The sequence below is a fragment of the Saccopteryx leptura genome, chromosome 4, assembly GCF_036850995.1.
Source record: "Saccopteryx leptura isolate mSacLep1 chromosome 4, mSacLep1_pri_phased_curated, whole genome shotgun sequence".
NCBI lineage: Eukaryota > Metazoa > Chordata > Mammalia > Chiroptera > Emballonuridae > Saccopteryx > Saccopteryx leptura.
The window spans coordinates 101,259,849-101,283,088 of NC_089506.1; the positions used below are offsets into that span (position 1 = coordinate 101,259,849).

Consider the following 23,240-nt stretch of genomic DNA (forward strand, 5'->3'; position numbering starts at 1 on the left):
TACTCTCTACTCCCCCAATCTCCACTAAAGCGCTATCTTCCCTATAAAGTATGTTCTGACTCCCCCAAGCCAACTTTGCTGTCCTTCTTCCTATGTGTAAGGTATCCTTAGTATAGAGCTCCATTATAGCAAGAATTTTTTTTTTTTTTTCATTTTTCTGAAGCTGGAAACAGGGAGAGACAGTCAGACAGACTCCCGCATGCGCCCGACCGGGATCCACCCGGCACGCCCACCAGGGGCGACGCTCTGCCCACCAGGGGGCGATAATCTGCCCATCCTGGGCATCGCCATGTTGCGACCAGAGCCACTCTAGCGCCTGAGGCACAGGCAAAGGAGCCATCCCCAGCGCCCGGGCCATCTTTGCTCCAATGGAGCCTTGGCTGCGGGAGGGGAAGAGAGAGACAGAGAGGAAAGCGCGGCGGAGGGGTGGAAAAGCAAATGGGCGCTTCTCCTGTGTGCCCTGGCCGGGAATCGAACCCGGGTCCTCCGCACGCTAGGCCGACGCTCTACCGCTGAGCCAACCGGCCAGGGCTTATAGCAAGAATTTTTGTGCAGTCACTTATCACCTAAATTATAGCATCCTTGAAGTTATATCCAGAGCCATTTTTGGCACACATGAGGATGATACATGAACAAATGAATGAATGAACAAATGAAAAAACTATAAGGTAGAACAAACAAACAAAATAAAAAAAGAAAAGAAACGCCTGGTCATGGATGAGAAGGAAAGTAAAATATGAAAGAATGATCGAGCTGTGACAGAGTGTGGTGATGACTCAGCGCGGGGGAGGCGGAACGGAGCAGGCTGCCGGGCTCCCAAGCTCCCGAGTCACCACCTTCCTCATCACTTCTACATCACCAGCCTAAGAGCACTGAACACAAACCCACGAGCATAAAATACACAAAGAAGGAGAAGAACTCAGAGAGAGCGCACACTAAGATTCACATTTTAACTTACCCCTGGGCAAACATTTTCTGAGATAGTTTGACAGAATCTTGATTCAAAGTAAAATTTCTTCTATTGTAATATTTCCCAGACATCATAAATATACTCTAATTTCAGAAGTCTAAAAATGCTACCATGTTAATTACTAACTAAAAGGACATAAAATAACCCCCCCCTTATTTTTAAATCAGAGTATAACAATGGATATATTATCATCAATGCCACAAAGCTCTTATATATGAATTGTCAGAAATCTAAGGTGAGTGAATTGGAGAATGCAAAATGAAAGTGAGGAAATACTGAGCAAAGGTAAATTAGTTTTCAAGGGACTAGAGGTTTTATTTCTGGTTTATTTTTCTCTGTAATAGTAGAGAGGTATTAGGTACACACAAAATAACCCACTTACAAAGGTAAGATTTATACTTATAGTAGTGCACACTTTAGAACACTTTGCAAGATTTTTAAGGACTGTTCAATGACTAGAATGCAACTGCTCACTGAATTCTACATCTAATTTTCAAAGGGCTATTCTACCATCACTCTGATTTGGTCACTGTATGGTGAACACAAATTAACTGTCTTAATTTTAATAAAGCCAAACAAGGAGAGTCACGCGGTGAGTTAGAGGAGACCTACCAAAGGTGGTGAGCTCTTGAACGAACGGAAAAGAGAAGGAAGCAGCAGAGACAGCAGGACGAAGTTCCACGCCTGTACATGGCACAGGGCAGAACTGTGCCTTCATGCATCACACACTCCAGAAGCTTGTGTCATCTGAGTCACCAATTTTCTTAAATTAATGTTGGTATGACAAATGCTAAAATGAAATTTTACTTTCGTATTCATTTTCTACTACTTGTCACCATCTTATAAATCCAGTGCTGTTTCGGCCAGTGCCATCAATTAGCAATGAGATCACCAGCAGCCTCAGGAAAGAAAAAGCTCCTATGGGGTCAGGAGACCTGTTGGTCAGTTATTCCTGCTCACCCGCTCTTCTGCCTTGGGGAGGCCAGGGTCTGAGCCATACTGTCAATGTCTAGACCAGGGGTCCCCAAACTACGGCCCACGGGCCACATGCGGCCCCCTGAAGCCATTTATCCGGCCCCCGCCGCACTTCTGGAAGGGGCACCTCTTTCATTGGTGGTCAGTGAGAGGAGTATAGTTCCCATTGAAATACTGGTCAGTTGGTTGATTTAAATTTACTTGTTCTTTATTTTAAATATTGTATTTGTTCCCATTTTGTTTTGTTTTTTTTACTTTAAAATAAGATCTGTGCAGTGTACATAGGGATTTGTTCATAGTTTTTTTTCTAGTCTGGCCCTCCAATGGTCTGAGGGACAGTGAACTGGCCCCCTGTGTAAAAAGTTTGGGGACCTCTGGTCTAGACTCTGGCCTGCTCACACTACCCCCGGGCTGACAGGAATTCACAGGGTTCCTAAAGAGGCTGCATCACAGCCAGAGGAATCTGCCACTGGCCCCACAGAAGGCTTCCTTTCTGTATAAAAACGTAATTCTTTTTTTGGAAGTCAGAGTAGACATGTTCAGAAAGCTCTCCCCTTACAGAAAATATAGGTTTTTAAAAAATAAACATATCTAAAGAATGGCTCATCCAAGTGCTACCTTGAGACCAGTATCCTCATATTTTGTCAACACTCAAATCTAAACACTCAGAAGATATAACTTCTAATAATTTTGCGCTAAAGAAGCATAAAGAAGAGAGAAGATACAACCGGTGTAGATCTGTTTCAGGATAGCATTTACAGATTAGCGCTAGGGAACAAAACATCCAATTTAATAAATGCAGAGCGATGCAGCCAGAGAGAAAGAATAGCCTGCCTAAGTGTGATGAAATGGTACTGAAGTCGCTGGAGAAATCTCTTGCTGTACTGACAGACATGGCATGTAAACTGGCAGTTCAGCCTGCAATGCCGACAGAGGAAGTATGTCTTGCTCTCACAGAAGGCAGTATTTTATAAAAATACCACTTGTTATTGCTTTTAAAGAAAAAAAAGGCCCTCACCGGTTGGCTCAGCAGTAGAGTGTCAGCCTGGTGTGTGGAAGTCCCAGGTTTGATTCCTGGTTAGGGCCCATGGAAGAAACCATCTGCTTCTCCACCCCTCCCTCCCTCCCACAACCATGGCTCATTTGAGCAAGTGGGCCCATGGCACTGAGGATAGTACCATGGCCTCACCTGAGGCGCTAAAATAGCTTGCTTGCCAAGCAACAGGGCAATGGCCCCAGATAGGTAGAGCATTGCCCCATAGTGGGCTTGATGGGTAGATACTGGTTGAGGTGTATACATGAGTCTGTCTCTCTTCCTCCCCGCCCTTCACTTATTTTAAAAAAAATCTTATCACATTTATGATATTGTTTAACTTGGACAATCCTGAAAGTGAGAGTTTGCAGAGGACAAGAGTCAACATAACACTTAAACCCACCTCCAGTCACTGTACTTTGCTTTTAAAATTCAAACTGTCCCGCCTGACACGGCGGTGGCGCAGTGGATAGAGCATCGGACTGGGATGCGGAAGACCCAGGTTTGAGACCCCGAGGTCGCCAGCTTGAGCGTGGGCTCATCTGGCTTGAGCATAAAGCTCACCAGCTTGGATCCAAGGTCACTGGCTTGAGCAAGGGGTTACTCGGTCTGCTGAAGGCCAGTGGTCAAAGCACATATGAGAAAGCAATCAATGAACAACTAAGGTGTTACAATGAAAAACTGATGATTGATGCTTCTCATCTCTCTTCTTTCCTGCCTCTCTGTCTCCGTCTGTCCTTCTCTCTGACTCTTTCTCTCTGTCTCTGTAAAAAAAAAAAAAAATTCAAACTGTCCCATGGCCACACAGTCTTTGCTCTTCACTCAGTCCATCAACATTAAGCAGCAGATACTGTGTTGGTTTCCTTAGGGCATACCAAAAAGAATTTAGTCTCCTTCCCTCAGAGAGTGCTATGTGTGGAATTATGTACTCCATAAAGATGCTGAAGTCCTAATTTTTCACACCTGTAAATGTGACTTTGTTTAGAAGTTGAGTCTTTTTAGATGTTTGAATTATGATGAGGTCATTAAAATAGTTCCTATTCCAATATGACAGGTCTCCTTGTAAAAAAAAAAAAAAAAAAAAAAAAAGGCAATTTGAACACGGAGACAGACATATATACCAGGAAAGCAATGAAAAGAGGCAGGGAGGGCAAAGATAGGCGTCGGAGGCCAGGGATACCTGTGGCCCCAGAGCGAGAAGAAAGGCACAGAGTAGATTCTCCCTCAAAAGGAATCAACCCTGCTGACACCTTGATCCAGCCTCCAGAACCACGAGCTACGTGTTTGTTGTTTAAGTCATCCAGTTTGTAGTACTTAGTTATAGTTACCAGACTGAGTCACAAAAGAAGTGAGACCAATAACAAAATTGCCACGGTTGACAGAACTTGTCATGTGGATCTATCTACAGATGCTTTGACTCCGCTAATGGGGCCAGGTTCGGTCACGGGACCACAGATACCCCTTTCTATGGCAGTCCCATCAAAGAAAACCATGGTTTATATTCTAGATAGAGGCTAACCCAATGGGGACTGTTTAATCCTCTAAAAATGATTAAAAGAAACAGAAGCAATAAAGGTTAATGGAAAATTAATCTTGGTGACCTACTTGGGCAAATCAAAGTTGTGAGACATGCGTTTATGTAAAAGTTGTGAGAAAAAGCGAAGACTATTTAGAACAGCAACTTCAGATAAGGGGACAGAGATAAGACTTTAATCAGAAGAGTCTTCAGTATTCATATATTTACATAAATGTTGAAAAGATAAAAGACTTCCGATAAGGCAATAAAGATGAACAATAGTAATAATTCTATATTAACTCTATAGAAGATGGTGAGAGAGTTTTGGGGACCACCTGTTTCCTCTCTGGTTGTTTACAGAGGCCTCTTGGTGCTTTGTCAATGCTCCCCAACTGCACATCAGTTCCTTGAGATCACCTAAGACAGGCTGTCTGTGACCCAAGAATAAGTACATAAAACATGCATAAGAGAATGATGTCAATGGTGCCATTAAGCTGAATCACTTCCCATGTAGTATCAGACACCCAGCATTAGTCCTACTTGCCACTTGCTGTACACACCGGCCTTTTACCTGAGATGAGCATGGTGAGCTCTCTCTCCTCCACGTGTTATAAATATGGCATCATGCTGGCTGCAAAGGGCCTACAAAATCAAGGCCACTTTGTGAGAAACACCTTCAAATATCACATTCTGAGGCCTGTTTGAACATACCTAAGCAAATGCTTTGCCTGCAAGTTCGAGCTGAACATTGCCCTTTCCTGTTTCTAGCCATTCCAACCCACTGCCCCTGGGTCTCTGCATGGTGCTAACCTGGTAACAATCAGTAAATGTGAAGGTCTCATCATAAACACAGCCCTGGAGCTGTCAGGCTCGCAGAGAAAACTTCTGCTGTAAAAGTAGCCCTTGTTGCTAAAGTAGCTACACAGGCCCATGCACAGGCCAGGGCCTTCCAACTCTGAGAAAGTCTTTATAAATAAAGCTGTGTGTTAATTAAGGGCGCTATAACCTAAACTATCATTCGAATGCCAATTGGCGAGCTGGCCAGTATAGAATTACTGTTTTTAAGTGCTAGAAAGACTTTTTGCACATTGCCAAATTGAAATAAGATTTTTTTATTGATTTTAATTTATTGTGTTTACATGGATTCTAGTGTCGCCCCGAATGCATCTCCCCTCCCCCATATTCCTCTCAACATCTCCCTTGCCCCCCTCCTCAAAGTGCCCTTCAGGTTTATCCCATCATATCATCCCCCTTCCCTCTGTCCTCTTTTCCTCTGATTCCTTTGATCTCTCCTCTGTCTCAATTCCATTCCTCAGTTCACATTGTTCATTGGATTCCTCAAATGAGTGAGGTCATATGATATTTTTCTTTTTCTGCCTGGCTTATTTCACTTAACATAATAGTTTCCAGGTCCATCCATGTTGTTGCAAAAGGTAAGATTTCCTTCTTTTTCATGGCCCCATAGTATTCCATTGTATATATGTACCAGTTTTTTTTTTTTCCTGAAGTTGGAAACAGGGAGGCAGTCAGACAGACTCCCGCATGCGCCCTACTGGGATCCACCCGGCATGCCCACCAGGGGGCGATGCTCTGCCCATCTGGGGCATTGCCCTGCCACGACCAGAGTCATTCTAGTGCCTGAGGCAGAAGCCACGGAGCCATCCTCAGTGCCTGGGCAAACTTTCCTCCAATGGAGCCTCGGTTGCGGGAGGGGAAGAGAGAAACAGAGAGGAAGGAGAGGAGGAGGGGTGGAGAAGCAGATGGGCGCCTCTCCTGTGTGCCCTGGCCGGGAATCAAACCCAGGACTCCTGCACATCAGGCCGATGCTCTACCACTGAGCCAACCGGCCAGGGCCTATGTACCACTGCTTTTTAATCCACTCGTCCACTGACGGACACTTGGGCTGTTTCCAGATCTTTGCTATTGTGAACAATGCTGCCATAAACATGGGGGTGCTTTTCTTCTTTTGAATCAGTGATATGGTGTTCTTGGGATATATTCCTAAAAGTGGGATAGCTGGATCAAATGGCAGTTCCCACAGTAGTACAGGAGGGTTGATTGAGATATTTCTAAATTTTCTCACAGATAATCTGTTGTTTTGCAAACTATAAAAATATATCTAGCCTGGCCAGGCAGTGGTGCAGTGGATAGAGTGTCGGACTGAGATGCGGAGGACCCAGGTTTGAGACCCCGAGGTCGCCAGCTTGAGCACGGGCTCATCTGGTTTGAGCAAAGATCACCAGCTTGGACCCAAGGTCGCTGGCTTGAGCAAGGGATTACTCGGTCTGCTGAAGGCCCATGGTCAAGGCATATATGAGAAAGCAATCAATGAACAACTAAGGTGTTGCAACGAAAAACTGATGATTGATGCTTCTCATCTCTCTGCGTTCCTGTCTCTCTGACTCTCTCTCTGTCTCTGTAATAAAAAAAAAGGAAAAATACATCTAGATATATTATATAGAATAAATCTCAACTTTTATTTTCTAGAAAGTATTTTGAAGCCTTGTTACCCAGGCAGGGTGCGCCAACCAGCATCACCAACATCGCCAGAGAGCCTGAGCACCAAACCTGAGAACCAACCTGAGACCAGCTGGGAAAGAACCTGCCTGGCGACGAGATGGTCCGGTGCCTGCTGTGCACACTGAGGTGTGAGAAGCCTAGTCCTGAGGCGTCTCATGCATCTGGCCCACGATTACTAGGATCGCAAGTAATAGGTTGCTTGAAGCTTTGACACGGTCCTCTGGTGTCCAGGAGTTTATGAAATCACCATCTTTTATTCCAGTTGCACGAATCTGGGGACCTACTAAACTTCCCCAAAGCTGCTTAATTCTGGCTACATCAACTTTTCTTTTCCAGAACATTCAGGCTGATTATAAACTGGTATCTAAAAACAGACAATTCTAGAAGATTTTTGTTCTATGCTCAAAAGATCAGCATCATAAACTACTCATCCACTCTATAACCAATTAATAAATGTCTACATAGGTATTTCATAATAACCAACATTGTGCAAAGAGCCTCAAGTCTGTGGAAGGACAGAAATTACAACGTGGAATGCAGCTTTAATACGGAAGGTCAGCACAGGAAGCCGGGTGCAGAGGAGGACACTGGTCCACGCTATGAAAGCCCCGACCCAGACCTGGAATATTGGAAGGCTTTGCTGGCCAAGCTTGATAGAAAGAAAAGGAGAGATTTTTCAAATAGGAGCCTACCTGCAGGCACAGTGAGTATGGTGCTGGGTAAGGCCAAACACACAGACAGCAATGAAAGAGTCAACTACCTTATTTAGAAGAAAATCAGATTGTGATTTTATCATTTTTTTTTAGCTGCTCTGAATATTTGTATGCATGAGCTACAAACGCAGTAGCCCTTAGCAACATTTTTTTCCCTTTCAACTTGCCTACCTGTAGACAAGGGGGAACGCAAACATCAAATGCAAGAAGCACTGGCTCAGAAGTCAGCTGCACACCGCAAGGGGCAGGCATAACAGAACTATGCCTCCGCGTTTGCCGTTTGATCACACAGAGTGTCAATGAAACTGCAACTAGCAATACAGGGACCATAAAGAGAATCGCATTAAAGTTAATACAAAAAGTCAGGAAAATGTCTTCAGGAAGGGACATTGGCTATTTGGCAAGTGCCCCGCTGGGAGCAATTGAAGGCGCTCTCTGTGACCACTGGGTGCACTCCCCTCTCTGTGCCTGTCTCTTCCCTGCATTTAAATAGTTCATATCCTGCCTCCTTCCCCCTCACTTTTGTGATTTCTCTGACTCATTTTCCTTCTCCCTTACTGCCTGCACGTGCCTGCCCATCTCTTAATTCCCCTTTCTCTTCCCCCTTTCATTGTGCCTGCTGGTTCACACCCTCCTTTTGTGAAGAGAAGGAGATAAGGGACAGAAGCAAGAACAACCAAACATCTTTCTACATTTTTCCTCTTGATCCCTTTTCCCTTTTCTTCATCGATATCCCCACAGGTCTATCCCCCTCTTCCTAGCTCGTCTTCCTTCCCGAGAATCAATTCTCTGTTATCAGTCTATGGGCAGTCCTCCCAAACACAGGGCTCAGCAATGATAGGAAAATTGCTGGACTCTTCTTACTGTTCCATCGTCATATATGGAGTTCTCAGATGCTCCTCACCTGGTGCCAGGTCACCAATGGACAGGAAACACAGTACTTTTAAAAATGTAGTGAGCTGGCATTTTCTTAGCATGTTTAAAAATGCAGAACAATTCTCGAATATTCAGCCACTGTGCGCAAAGGGTACAAAGATGTAAAGCACACTAGGCAACGAGACTTCATTTCATCCCAGTCCTCCCTAAGTGCATTCCCTCTAACTCAGCATGAGTCTCACCCTTTTGTTAGTTTTTTCCCTCTTTGTGTAGCTTCCTCAAACTCTCCTGGAATTACTAAAATGTGCCTCATTCCCAGCCCAAGACAGATCAATGACACAGGTTGGAGTTAACACCTGACACACACACACACACACACACACGCAGCACACAAAAAGGCTCATTTAATGACACATGGGGAAATCTTACAAGTAACAGCTTAATATGTACATGAAAATTACTGTGACAGAGAAATATTTTTGTACCACTTCGCACATGAAATGCACCTATGGAGCATCCTAAGTGGTGCGGGGGAGTAAGAAACTAAGGACATTGTTTGGTTAGTGGAATAGGGAAATGGAGACAAATGGCTGATTCAAACTGGCCTCATCCAGAGCCCTGAGTCATCTGCCTTCTTCTTCCTCGTAGGACCACTCCCTTAAGCCCTCAGACAAGGGGGTTTGATCAGCATCAAAATATCTTGAGAAAAAAGCCTCCCATCTGTTGATCACAGAGATAGTTTTGTTCAAGCTAGAGAAAACATACAGGCCTCTGCTCTGTTTTAGTTCCAGGCACAGAAAAGCAGCAAAACCAGACAAAGAGATGCCATGGTTGACCTCAGAACCAAATGCAATGATTAATGACCCCTGCCCTAGCACAGACCAATCAGTAGAAACCACAACCCTGAAAGACACACCTGGAGAGCTGATGAGTATCCTAATGAGATACTTCCCAGAAATCTCCCTCAAATTCCTGCCTTTAGAAAACAAATAAAAACCCTTAAGACAGAGAACCTGGGCATACGTGCCCCACTCTAGAGAACGCCTCCTACTTTCCCCCCCTTCTTTCCTAGGCCATATATCTTGTGGTTCTTTTTCCTAAGCTCCCAGGGCCCTACTTTTGCCGCCTCTGTAACTTGTTTCTTGAGTCCACACAGCCCATCTGGCTCACTATTCTGCCTCTGTGACTTCTTTTATTTCCCCATATATAAATATTAATATATTAGGTGTTTTAAATTGAGTTTATTGGGGTGACACTGGCTAACAAAATTATACACGTTTCAATTGCCCAATTCTACAATACATCTTTGTATACAGTATTGTATGTTCACTGCAGCCCCCCACCCCCCACTGAACAGTGTAACTTTCTTTCTAAAGACTAAATAAACTTCTTGCACTAGAGTTCTTGGCTCTGAATTCTTTCTCTGCTGAACTCTAGAACCAAGGTCTAACACTGCTGCTAACAAGGAGTAGGCTGAGATATGGCAATCTTACACACAGGCTTTGAATTGAAGAAAAGCAAGTTGGTCTTCTTTAAGTATTTCAGTCTTTAACTTTCAACCCCTATGAATTACTATCAAAATTTTGTGAACAAATTTGGTTGTCTACCCTTCTATCGCAGTGCCTACATGTAGTATGTGCCACTGGCATATAGTATATGCTCCCAAAACACTTGGTGAATTACTAATTAAATCAAACAACTGACCAATTAATATAACTCTAAGACACAACAGAATTAAGTAGCTGCTGGAAATACTTCACACACTAACATACTTTGAGATTTCCTCAAGGGTTTTATTAATGTCACCTAATCATACGGTCAACATAGGCTCTTGAACGTAATGCACCTCCAGGAACTAGAAAGGGAAGATGGTTGCTTGGGGCAGGGATGCTGAACAGTCAAAGTGACAACCAACATTCTAATAGCAAATAGAAAGAAATACTCCAAAGACGACAAAAGTTTTCAAAAAACACAGTAGCCTAGGATAAATTATCCAATCCTTCCATGTGTTCCCATGATACCTTGTACATAGTCTATTAATTACTGGTGGTTTCATCACACCATCACACTACTTCAACGGTTTCTGAGTTAAAGTGAGCAGTTGAGGATCTGATGACAAAACACCAAGATTTTCAAAGAAAGCCAAGCAAGCTCCAGAATGGGTGCACTCCAGGGAAGGGATTGTAATCCTACCTTTGATAAGGGGAAAGCAGACCTAACAAGTTTAGCTGTGGCTGAATAGAACCGGAAGTCCCCACCTTTCTGGATTCACCAGAATTCATAAGCCAGGTGAGTGGGTCCCCAAAACAGGATGGCAAGTCATTCCACATCAACAAACCAAGAGTTCAGAGGCAGAGTTAGTCCAACCAGCAGTGATATCTTGCTCTAAAGCTCTTAATTTTTTAAAAAGATTTATTGATTTACAAAAAGAAGAGAAAGGGGTGGTGGTGGTAAGAGTAGGAAGCATCAACTCATCATAGCTGCTTCTCTTATGTGCCTTGACCAGGCAAGCCCGGGATTTTGAACCAGCGACTTCAGCATTCTAGTTTGAGGCTTTATCCACTACACCAGCACAGATCAGGTGAAGCTCTTAATTTTTAAAATGTATTTCATTTTTTAATAATTAACAGAGTTCCAGAAATTGAAATTCACTTTCTTCTTCTTATTATTTTTTTGTATTTTTCTGAAGTTGGAAACCGGGAGGCAGTCAGACAGACTCCCGCATGCACCCAACCAGGATCCACCCGGCATGCCCACCAGGGGGTGATGCTCCGCCCATCTGGGCCGTTGCTCTGTTGCAACCAGAGCCATTCTAGCGCCTGAGGCAGAGGCCATAGAGCCATCCTCAGCGCCCGGGGCCAACTTTGCTCCAATGGAGCTTTGGCTGCGGGAAGGGAAGAGAGAGACAGAGAGGAAGAAGGGGGGAGGGGTGGAGAAGCAGATGGGCACCTCTCCTGTGTGCCCTGGCCAGGAATCGAACCAGGGACTCCTGCACGCCAGGCCGACACTCTACCACTGAGCCAACCGGCCAGGGCCTGGAATTCACTTTCTTTATGTTCAACACCTACAGGAGATTTATTTGACATTAATGTTAACATTAATAGAAATGGCCATGCCTCCTTTTCTGGAGAGAAAAGGACTCTTCAGAAACCTAGCCCATCTAGTGGATAGAGATCTGTGTTAGCTCTCAACTTTACTGCCCACTCAGACTTGAGACAGTTCTAGCAAATGCCCTGCACTCACTGCTGAAAAGAAGAACTTGACCTGTTGGAGGAAAAACATTGACAGCTCTAGGACACATATTTTAAGCTATAAACTATCTTAGTAACACAGCAATGGCAAGAGAAAAAATAACTACTTTAAAACAACCCTTGAAAACTACTTGTATCACTACACAGCATATCATGAGACCTAGCTTTGTTACTACTCAACAAACAGGGTTTCCTAATAACAAAAAATTGGAAAAAAGATAACATGGTTTAAATTTCATTTTGAGGTTTCCAGCAATATAGTTTCCTAGCTATATAAGAACTAAAGTTCTATGATTTCAGCCTTGTCTGTACTTCATTATAAGCATATCCAGGACAAAAAAATAATTGTATTTGCTATTTACATTATTACCTAAAATTCTAGACCTATGTTTTGTACTGGGGCTTCAAAGATGGCACGGACAAACGCAGGAAATGTTTTATCTCCCAAAGCTCTTTCTGAGGGCCCTCTCCCCGCGAGTCATATATGATGGTCTTCCAAATGAACTCCCTGTTCGGTCTCACCAGACAGCAGCATTTTTGTATTTGTCATATTCTCATCTCAATAAGCTACTGCTTATGGGAGAAATAATTAAAAAATAAACTCACTTCTCTCCATAACACTTGTGCATATATGTGTGTGTTGTGTGAGCGTGTATGTGTCTGCAGTGGTGGGATTCAGCAAGTTCACACTGGTTTGGCAGAACCAATACCTAAATTTTGTTGAGTTCGGCAAACCAGTTGTTAAAATGGCACTTGTAATCAGGGTTCTCTCTAAGGTAGGCACCTGGGCAGCTGCCCAATGTAGAAATCACAAATTTACATTCCTTACTCTTTTTTAACATTAATCTGCCCAACAGTGTATTTTAAGTATCTGTAGTAATGTTCATTCTGTCCATAGGTGAAAGTAATGGCAAGTGAGGACGCCAATCAAGAAGTGATATGGAAATATCTTAAATAACAGTTTTAGTGTTTTGTCAGGTATTATTTAATATCTTTTCATTAATATTTGAAAACTCTTTCTTATAACATAATCTAGTTTTATGTACCTTTTTTACTCTTCTTATTTAAGTATTAAATGCATAAAATAATAAACTACCTTTTGATATAATGTTTTTTATACATAAAATGGTCATTAGGGCAGAAAACCAGCTGTTAAATTATTTGAATCCCATCACTGTGTGTGTGCGTGTATGTGTGTGTGTGTGTTGTGTGTGCTCATCTCCCATATCAATTCCAAGTCAGAACTCAAGATCAAGTAGTCAAATAGTTCATTCAAACAAGATCTACAGAATGAAAATAGATTGATGAAGGAGTACCCTAGCAAAAACTATCTCTACATCCTTGAAAAACACAGCCTAGATAATCCACTTCTCAGACCTCAGATGCAGGTGGGCTCTCCGCGGAGTGGACCTTCCTGACAGACAGGACTGGGTAAATGCCTCCATAAGATATCACCTCGTGTTTTCATAGTTTAGAAGAACAAGGCAATTACAGCTTCAACCATTCAAGAAGAAAGCCTTTTTAACATTTTAATGAAAACATTAAACTCAGCTTCCCTTGGCTTGGCCTCCCTAGAAAATCTGGTAGCCTTAAAGAAAGCTTCTTTTAAAAGCAGTAATGAAATTACAGACCTGCCTGTGCCCCACAGGGCATGACTGGGCCAGCGAAGCTGGTTGTACTATTTCTCTCCTAAACTAGCTTATACAGTTTGATGAGACTCCACTTTGGTAAATGAGAGAAGGTACCTGAAGAAATGCCTCGCTCTCCGCTGTATTTGTGTGCCTGCATGTGCACACTCATGTTATATCTCACTGCCTTCTAATTCGCTTTTTATGTTATTCATAGCTCAAGACATGTTAGATGTCTTGAAGAGTCCATCACACTTTGCTGCTGTTTCCCCTTAATCATTTTCTACTGTCTGTGTTCCCCTCGCAATGTGACTGATTCTCACCAAGCTTACCAACTGCTATTCACCTGGAGACTCAATAAATTCATCAGCCAGCCAAGAGAGCCTCAGAAGCCAAGGGTGAACAGGATGTAATTCTCAGACTCAGAGACTTACCATGAATGTCTGCCTCCTTCTCTGAACAAAGAGAAGGAAAGAACAAAATTCTTTCCTTCATCGGTGTGAAGGAAAGGATTTGTCACTTGAAAACCAAGTAGTAAAGAAGAGTAAAGCTGAGAGGGGCTGATATTTGGGTCATTCGTGCATTCAACTCTTCACACATTTACTGAGCACCTACTACAGACTCAGAACTGCTCGAGGTAATGGGAGTGCCGCCAGGAATAAGGCAGACAAGACCTCCACGTAAGATCTCACAGGAGAAACTGCAGTAAACTAAGAAAGAAATGTGCTTTGATGACCATACAACAAGGCAGTGTAATGGCAGAAGCTAGTTAAATAGGGAGGACAGGAAAAGCCAAGCAGAGCAAAGAGCTACAACAAAATGCTCAACATCAGGAAGAGACACGGTAGAACCTTAAATGCATACCACTAAATAAAAAATTTTTAAAAAAAATCAAATCTAAAGAGGCTACACACTATGATTCCAAGTAAATGAAGTTCTAGAAAAGATAAAACTATGGAGAAAGTACAAAGGTCACTGGTTGCCAGGGGCCTGGGAGAAGAGATGACTAGGAGGACTCAGAGGAATGTCAGGGCAGAGAAACCACTCTGTGTGGTACAGTAATGGTGGGTACATGCCACTATACCTGTGTCCAAACCTGTAGAACACACAACCCCAAGAGGGAATGCTAATGTACTCTCCAGACTTCAGGTGACAATGATGTGTCAGTGTGTGTTCATCAGATGGAACAGATGTGCCTCTTTGGGGCAGGCCATCCACAGTGGGAGAGGCTGTGCAAGTAGGGCGCATGGGGCAGGAGATTAGAGCAACTCTCTGCACTTCCTGCTCAATTCCGCGAACCTAAAACTGCTCCAAAAAATAAAGTGTTGTTTAAAGTCCTTAAGGTAAGAAAGAGTGCTGCGTGCTGAAGAACTGAAAGGCGCCCAGCTTTGCTGAGGTAGAGCGAACAAGGCAGGCGCACAATGACATCGGGGTAAGGCAGGGAGGTCCCGGTTAGAACTTTGATTTTCATTCTAAAAGCACCAGGGGCTACTGACTGGCTCATCGTAATGTGTTTTGGATTTCTGAAAGGTCACGCTGGCTACAGTGTGGAAAATGTGTGGAAAACCAAGAGGCGATAAACAGAGGCTGATGGTGGTGATCGGGCCTGGAGGTGCAGCCCACTGGCTGCGGGGGGATTCGAAGTACGTTTGAAAGAAGAGCTGACAGGACTGGTGAGGAGTAGACTAGACATGGGGGTTAAGGGAGTAGGAGAAATAAAAGTTTACGAATGGGAAGAGATACCATTTACTGAGATGTAAGATCCCTCCGGGAGAGTACATATGAAGACTATACAAGGGGCCACGTGCCAAGTGGCCGACCTATGGAAGTGGTGGGAGTGTTCAGGTCCACCAGAGGAACTCAAGTTGGGCTTGCTTCATCTCTCCCTTGTCTGAGTATATGTAAATATACTATAATATGTAAATATACTCTCCCTTGTCTGAGTATATGTAAATATAATTATATATATATATATATATATATATATATAGATATTAGTTTTAATAGATGGTTTCTGCAATTCAAAGCATCATTTTAACAATCTTTCAAAGACCAAAAAGAAAGCATTGTTATTGTTCAGGTTCACAGTAACTTGCACAGAAGCTGAGAGCAAATGAGGTAAAGAATCTTGGGAAGGTCACAAGGCAAGTTATCAACAGAGCTGACAGCAGGAGCCAGGCTTCCTCTGGGCTTCCTTGCAGGAGACCACACATACATCATCCAAATGTGCCCCGGGCCCTACAGGCACCGTTCTCTACGGTTCTCTACGTGAGAACTCACTCTAGATGAGGTAGGGGTGGGGGGGCCACTGTCCCCTCTCCTCTAGCTCATTCTGTCTAGATGCTATTTAAATAATCTATAAAATGAGGCTGACAAAACTTGAAAACTCAAAAAATGAAAACAAACCTTACAGAGAACAAATCAAGTAATAAAGTGCAATATGACATAGATTTTTAAAAGACATTATAATTATGAACTGCAAGGCCTGGCATGCAGAAGTCCTGCAGAAACCCTTCTTAGGGTCACATGGACTTGCGTCCTCAAGAACGGAAGAAGCACGGGTGCCCAGGACACACAGGCATGCCAGCACCTCTTCATACACCTTGCCTGGGAGTCTTCCCCTGTCCCTGAGGTTTCTCAAAGAACACTACAAACCCTACATAAATTTTAGGAAAAGGAAAAGAAAAAACAGTAATACCTAAGAGGTGACAGGTCTGGGCTTTGCAGCATTATTTAAAAGAGAAAATTTCAATGAGCCGAAATTACCACTAAAAGAATTCAGGTCCATATTTAGAGCAGACATACACTGGGGGCGGACTGGGAGGCCTGAGCATGTCATGTAGTCAGTCAGCACACTACCTGGACAAGTTCTGAAACGGGCCTCATTTCTCCCCTGCCAGGCTCTCCCTCAGCAGCTACGGGACTCCCACCTCGCCACGTTCTGCAGTCTGAAGGGGAACAGTGAGGGGGCGTCTGCCTCTGGTTTGCCCCTGTGAGTCATAGTCCTCTGTGCCTATTGAACGTGGGCTGTTTGTTTTCTTGTTGACTTGCGGACTTCTGTGCTGCTCTTCTCTAATAATGTTTTCTTGAGGCCCTTTACATCGCAAGCACAGCCCTGCCAATGGACATCATGGTCACAGTTAGGGGTCCCCATAATAACTGGACTAAGAACAGCCAAAGAAGGGAGTTCAAGAGAAAGAAGTCTGAGCTGCTTGGCCAACAGCACCCTGTCCTCCAATCTGGAGATTCAAAAACATCACTTTTCAGGGCTAATACCATGATGGCCGTGTATGTTGAGATGGGAATTACTCTCCTTCATCCTGATTTTCTTACCAAATGCTTTCACAAAGGCCCCTAGAACCGAGGTGCTCCCAGCACACACAGGACAGTCAACACTCGCCCTGTTGTTAGATAATCACTCAGGGGGCTCAAGCTCTGACACTGACATGACGCCCCCTCCCCCCACCATCTCACTACATCCCAATCACCCACCTAGGCCTTCGGCCCCATCCATTCTGCCTACAGAACCCTCTCTACTGCATGGACCCATCATTTTCCTAACTATATTTTCTCAAATCATTAAAATTCGCTCTTTTTTTTTTAATAATATGATGATCTAGATTTGCAATGAGAATCCAGGAAAGACAGATAGCAAGAGTGAAGGCAAACAGTGTGATCACAGGGGACAGGAATCCAGGTCTGCTCCTAGGAGGACTCTGAGTCAGTAATTAAGGTGGACCAATGACAGGAGGCCTGGAGAGCAGATGAGCACAGGAGCAGGGGTGACCAAAAGGAAACACTGAATTATGAATCAGGGAGGCATTCAAGGTGGTGGGCCTTCACCCTCAGCGTGAGACATCCTGGAGGCCACTCCAGGGCCTGAAGTGCAGGCGGGAGGATGCCAGGGGCATCTATCACTGGAAATGATAAAAACTGAGTAGGCAGAAACAAGGCAAATACTACTGACATTCTACAGCCTGTATGGTCAAACCAATCTCTCTCTACATTTCTATTTTTCTATATTCTTCTTCCCTTCACAATGTGAACCCAACGTTCAATGCCCTATGATCCTTAAATTACACCTGAAACCCTGGTCTGACAATTATCATCATGATGATCCTATAATGATCTGTACATAAGAACATACTTAACTTACTTTGTGGAGCCCTTTTCACATCTACTGTGTCATTCAATTCTCATGAGTATGGGACAAAAGCACTATTAAATAAATACATCCACTCTCAAAGAGATGTATAACCTTGCCCAACGCCACTCAAGTATAAGAACCTTCACTCAAACCTAGGTATTTTCTGGCTGGAGATGCTATGCTTTCTAGAATACACTGTTAGTATATTCCTTGCTTTCTAAACTGTATGTGCTGAATATTTCACTAATTTAGATCTCACTGATTTGGGTTTGGTGAGATAATAAAACATTATCATTTGAAACCCCACTTATTTGGAAATCTAGGAGGTGTTATGATAAATGTTGTATGTAAAATATAGGTACAGGATGCTGAATAGGGAAGCTAACATCCTGGAGGTGGAGAATAAGGAAACTTGACTTTGTTTAGTCATCAGGGCCAACATCACCAACTTAGCATTTATATGCAATTTTTCTTTAAGTGAGAGGAGAGGGGATAGTGAGACAGACTCCCGCATGCACCCCAGCTGGGATCCACCTAGCAACCCCTATCTGGGGCCAATGCTCAAATCAACCAAGCTATCTTCAGCACCCATGGCCAATGCTCAAACCAATTGAGCCACTGGCTGCAGGAGGGGGTGAGGGAGAGAAGGGGGAGAGAGAGGGGATAGAGAAGCAGATGGTTGTTTCTCCTGTGTGCCCTGACCAGGAATCAAACTCAGGATGTCCATATGGCAAGCCGACACTCTATCCACTGAGCCCACCGGCCAGGGCCATATATGAATTTTAATTTTTTTTTTTTTTTTTTCATTTTTTTGAAGCTGGAAACAGGGAGAGACAGTCAGACAGACTCCCGCATGCGCCCGACCGGGATCCACCCGGCATGCCCACCAGGGGCGACGCTCTGCCCACCAGGGGGCGATGCTCTGCCCATCCTGGGCGTCGCCATGTTGCGACCAGAGCCACTCTAGCGCCTGAGGCAGAGGCCACAGAGCCAACCCCAGCGCCCGGGCCATCTTTGCTCCAATGGAGCCTTGGCTGCGGGAGGGGAAGAGAGAGACAGAGAGGAAAGCGCGGCGGAGGGGTGGAGAAGCAAATGGGCGCTTCTCCTGTGTGCCCTGGCCGGGAATCGAACCCGGGTCCTCCGCACGCTAGGCCGACGCTCTACCGCTGAGCCAACCGGCCAGGGCTCATATATGAATTTTTAAAATGGATTTGCTAACTAAAAATGATATAATTCTGTTTTCATAGCTAATCAATGTTTTTCAAAATTAAAAAAAAAACTTCCCCAAAATAAGATGTCTAATCTTAAAGTAATAATACTGAGTCTATAGGCTAAAATAATAATAAAAAAAATACCCACTCTCATATGGTTTTGTCAAGTACCTTTATCATTTACTATATTATCCTGTAGTTCAAATTCTCTATTAATTCATATCTGCCTTTCCTTAAAGAGTCCAGCATAAAGCTGATTTTTAAATATTTGTTGAGCAGATGAATGGATATATATAAAGGAAAGCACATGTCCATCATGCTACACTCTCTGTCAGCTGAAGAATAAAACGGCCACTTGCTCAGACTCTGTGGACCAGGCCTTGGCTTTGGAATCACACAGACACAGATTCAAAACCTACTCTTTGGAAACTACATTTCTTGGGCACATTATCTCACCTTTTGATTCTAAGTTGCCTCATCTGCAAAATGGGAACAATACTGAGTGCCAGACAAGTTGGTTTGAGGATCAAATGAAGTCACAGACTTGTTCTCTTAGGTTGTAGAACTTGCTGTGGCTGGTTTACTTTCCACCCATTCCACGGTTAGCATGACCCCCACAAACCAACCTTCATAATGGTGCTTCACTACACAACACCCTATTGTAGACTTAATCCTAAATATCAACTTTATTTCAAATGATGATCAATTTCCTTTCCACTAACATTAAACTTATATATTCACAGTCTAGAGATGTTATTATGCTTACCAGGTGTTCAACAAATGTTGAGTAAATGTCTCAGAGAAGTGAAGCTCTCACCCTTTTATGCACAAATATTCTTTCTTTCTGAAAGTATTCTAAAATGTATTATACACTTCACCACTTTGCTAAAAAAGCAGGTTGAAAGAACTTGAACCTTTCCTTGACTTAGGATTATTAACAGGAATTTATTAAGACTTAGTACTGGAATGAAAAGTTGTAATTCTTTGGAGGCTTTTCAAGTCAGTAGATTTGCTTACACTAAATGTTCCCAGAATTTATATGCTGTAATAATTCCTTTCATTTCTTCCTATGGTCAGCAACTTCATCTCCTGGAGGGCACAAGATACTGGGGAAGTAACAAGACAAAGTCCTTGTCATCATCAAAGAGTAGACTAAGAATCATTCATGGATATTTCTCACCCTGACACACGTTTGGTAAAAACTTTAAGGAGAGCCCATATGCTTGTTAGTCCAAGGAGGATTGATCCATCTCTACTGTCTTATTCATAATAGGTACTCCTCAATCACTTATGAAGCAAATTAATAGAGTAAACAGTATGCTACCTTTGTAATTATGGTTCTCTATTTGGATGGTTTGTTCCAATCGATGACTGACTAAGCCACTTACTCATTTGAGGCTATATTTTGTATGTGTGTGAGAGAGAAAGAGAGGGAGGGACAAGAACAAACAGGAAGGGAGAGCGATAAGAAGCATCAACTAATAGTTGTGGCAGCTTAGTTGTTCATTGATTGCTTTCTCATATGTGCCTTGACTGGGGGGCTCCAGCTGAGCCAGTGACACCTTGCTTAAGCCAGCAACCTTGGGCTCAAGCCAGCGACCCTGGGCTCAAGCCAGTGACCTTGGGTTTCAAGCCAGCAACCATAGCATCATGTCTATAATCCCAAGTTCAAACCGGAAACCCCACGCTGAAACTGGTGAGCCCTTACTCAAGTCAAATGAGTCCATCCTCAAGGCAGCAATCTCGAGATTTCAAATCTGTGTCCTCAGCATCCCAGGTCGATGCTCTATCCACTGCACCACTACCTGATCAGTCTGGGCTATACTTTTTCATTTGCAAAATAATATAATTGAATTAAATTATCCCTAAAATCCTTTCCAATCTGAATCTCCCATGATCCTATAGTTCTTGGCGCATATATAAATTCCAGATGATACAGTTGCTGAAAACCTGACCACTATGTAAGTGAGGTATTGGAGAGCATAACGAATAAACAATGTGTCTTCACCCTCTGATACGACACTTGAGTAAAAAGGTATTATCCTTGTGCCATGACAATAAATATAAAAATAATTCGTTCTCTTTCTTTCTCCAACCCCTAAAAGCATAAAGAAGAGTAGAAATATTGACCTTGGAGTATAAACATATTGATCTTTTTTTTTCTGTGTCAAATGCTTAAAATAAGTAAAAAAAAAACCCACTAGTATATTTTAAAAGAAGTCAACTGATTTCAGGCAGTTTTCTTAAAGCAATTTTTCTAAGAACTAAATCTAGTGCTTTTATTTATCTTATATTCTTAGCAATTCACTCAATACCACTTGGTCATAATGTAACTTATTGGCGACGTTTATTTAAATAATATTACAGTATCACTCTGCACAGAAATTTAAGTTATGTCTTTAAACCACAGCCTAACTCTACTAAAACTGAAACTTCTAAACTAAAAAAGTCCATGAGTTTTACACACACACACACACAAAATGCTTTTAAATAAGTCAAATATTGGTCAATAAGCTAAGGTAGGAGGGCGTTATGAGCACTGGAGGCCAAGACTAGGGAGGCCTGAGTACTTCCCTTCCGGGTAGGACCATGTTCCTTTAATTTAATTCCACACAAACTCAAAGTATACTTTCCTCAAACACTGTGCCAAATTGCACAGGGATACAAAAAACAAATAAAAGATATTATCTCTGCCTTGGAGGAGACACAGCAAGGCCAAGTGACACTTAAACAAGGACTGCCCAGGACAGAATTCCCACTTTGCCATAATTAGCTGTGAAACTTGGGCAAGATACTCCGCCTTCTGACCCAATATCTTTGTCTGCATCACAGTGACGATAACGGGACCTCTCTCCCAATGTCATGAAGATGAAATAAGTCATGACTCCTAAAGCACTAAGAATAGTTCCTGGCACATTATAAGCATTCAAGGTCAGTATCATCATCATCATAATTATCATGTTAGGAATTTACAATTTGTGAGTTTAAACTTTTTTTTGTTTTACTTTAGTAAAATGGATGCTATAACAGATCCTAGGACTTTTATAAAAGGGGAAAAACTGGGAAATAACTTTTCCAGCAAGTTTCATCATTCTGCTTGTGCCTTCCTGAGAAATTCTTACTATAACCAGTCCTCAGAGACCTAAAGGTAATAATGAGGGAGGGAGAAACATGTAAATAAACAAGAAAACCTGAGAAAGAAGAGAGAAAAGGGGGAAAAAGGGAGGGAGCAGACAGGAGGAGCATCTCTGAGTCACCTGAAGACATCAGATAGGCAGCAATTCCCCTGAAGACGGAGGGATAAGGACCTCTGCCGCAGCCCTGCCCTGCTCTTCTCCTTCTCTACCCAGCAAATCCACCCCCAGCGCTGAGCCACCACACTGAGCTTTCCCCTACCACGTCTGTGCTCCTCTTCACACTTTGTCTTATAGAATACTAGATGCAGAAAGTTCCTCAGATGTCACCTAATCCAAGCCTCTTATTTCATACATGAGAAAAATTAAGGGCCAGTGAGACCAAGTCATTGGCCCTGGCTTTTATGGCTCTGTGATGGCAAAAAGAAATTAAAACAGGACTCCCTGTGCCCCAGGTAGGTCGGTGCTATCTCCCTGAAGACAACAGAATGAGTACATTTAATCAAATCGAGTCTGCCTGGCTCTTATCACATTTGGCAAATCCAAAAATTTTGATACTGGGAAGAAAATCTTGAGAAATATTTTTAAAGGAATTAACAAGAAGCTTACTGTTTTTTACTCAATAAATATGTTTCACTATTAACTTCATTGCCTGCTAAGCCTAAAATTAGGTTTTACTATGCTTGGGCAGGTCCTGCCTAACCAACAACAGGACAATCAGATTTCAATTAAACAGACACTCTCACCTGGGCCATTCACATACACACACACACACACACACACACACACACACACACACACACACACACACACAATCAAGAGGCACTGAAAGTTTGAAGCCACTCTTGTTGTCTTCCAGCCTGTGTTTAGAAGAAGGATATCTTTCATACTACGTGAAGGCTCTCCTACTATAGAGACTTCAAATAATTAATGTTCTAATGTTCTAATAAAGAAAGAAGTCTCTTGCTATTGTTCCATATGCTATTATTTCTAATTCAACAACAGAAGACAGTGGAATCACTGCATTCCACAAGCTTTCATCTCTGTTTCCTGGGAGTCCTCTGGAAGTTGTGCCCTAACCAGGTTAACAGTCTCCTAAATGTTTCCTGCGTCCCAGCTTTCTATTCCACGATGGAAGACCGAGGCTCTGAAACCAGGATCATTTCATCCCTTTTAATAATATACTTAAAAACGTAAATATGTCTTCCTGGTGTTGTTCTATCTTGGATCTTTAAGTATAATTATCTACTAAAATGCACATTTTGA

General features: G+C 42.9%; 1 protein-coding gene and 1 non-coding gene across 5 annotated transcripts in view; both read right to left on the bottom strand.

Moving 5' to 3' along the window:
• Positions 1-23,240, bottom strand: part of ENOX1 (ecto-NOX disulfide-thiol exchanger 1) — a 617,728-nt gene that overhangs the window by 478,902 nt on the left and 115,586 nt on the right. The window lies entirely within an intron of this gene.
• On the bottom strand, positions 6,273-6,348 carry TRNAI-GAU (transfer RNA isoleucine (anticodon GAU)). Its single transcript has one exon. It is a non-coding gene; the product is annotated as a tRNA-Ile (tRNA).